The sequence below is a fragment of the Microtus ochrogaster genome, assembly GCF_000317375.1.
Source record: "Microtus ochrogaster isolate Prairie Vole_2 chromosome 14 unlocalized genomic scaffold, MicOch1.0 chr14_random_2, whole genome shotgun sequence".
In the NCBI taxonomy this organism is placed as follows: Eukaryota; Metazoa; Chordata; class Mammalia; order Rodentia; family Cricetidae; genus Microtus; species Microtus ochrogaster.
The window spans coordinates 15,061,598-15,062,970 of NW_004949097.1; positions in this window are offsets into that span (position 1 = coordinate 15,061,598).

A 1,373-nucleotide genomic window follows, 5' to 3' on the forward strand; every position below is an offset into this window, starting at 1 on the left:
GGAATGCTCATTCCACTGCAGACTGTGACAGGGACCTGGGAATGCATCCACTGCAGACTGTGACAGGGACCTGGGAATGCTCATTCCACTGCAGAGTGCTCCAAGCAGAGCTGATCCCCTGGCATGGACAGGCCTGGCTTTCTACTCAATATGAACAAATTTCAAACACAATGTATGGAGCTGTGGGGCACAAGTGACTTCTGTAGCAATGACAGGTTGACTCTGTGGTCCTATGGGATGGCTGTTGTCATCATCACAGCTGGCTTAGAGGAGCTCTGGGGCCTCAGTTAGTATTTTGTCAGTAAAGATTTTGTCATTGGTGCCCCAGGGAACCATCGGGCCACCATCTGACATTTTGTCTGTGGCCATAACACAGAAGCCTCACTACTGCTATGCTGGAGTTAGCCGTGTTGTTCCAGCCCCTTGGTGGTCTGCACAGCCCTTGGAGGCAGAGGAATAGGGGTGCAGAGGCACTCCAAACTATGCTTGCTTCTTAGTGCCAACAGGGTATGAAGCTCAACCCTGACCTTTGTGCTAAGTCACTGGGGGACTCTCTCAAGGCTGTTTTCGGGTGTGCATTAGCGTCGTGTTGTTATTGCAAGCTTTTCTCCTAGGGTGCACAGTGTGAACTCAGTATAGTGGGGTGACTTGTGTTCTCACAGGAGTCTTCGGACTCTGGGTACAGCTCACAGATACTCTTGTGCCCGTCCGTCCATCACGCCACATCTTCCCTAGCACTTTATTGCCAGTGTGGACCAACAATGCTCAGTGTTACCCGAGCTCAGGCTAGAGCAGGCTCTCTGAGTCAGACTCCTGAAGCACCAGTCGACACCCTGATTTCAGCAGAGCTGCTTTGGGAAGCATCAGAGACAGCTGAGAGCAGCACCTGCTGCCCCCTGGATGCTCCCTGGGGTAGGGAAATTTCTCATTTTGACATTATGCATTTTCAAGATTGCATGCCCAAGGTGGCTTGGTCCCAGGTTGTTTTGTTTCCAAGACAGTTTGCTACCAAAGACCTGGAAAATAAAAGGTTTTTCACTGCCCTTCCCCGACATTTTAATTTTTCAGTTTAGCAAATTCTTAGCATTGGCTTTTTCCCCCCATTTGTTTTGTTTCACAGAGAAGTCTAGCTATATGACCCATGCTGACCTCTCATGCCTCACCTCCCCCCCCCAAAGGTCACCCTTGTGCCTCAGCCTCCCCCCCAAGGTCACCCTTACGCCTCAGCCTCCCTCCCAAGGTCACCCTTGTGCCTCAGCCTCCCCCCCCCAAGGTCACCCTTGTGCCTCAGCCTCCCTCCCAAGGTCACCCTTGTGCCTCAGGCTCCCTCCCAAGGTCATCCTTGTGCCTCACCTCCCCCCCAAGGTCATCCT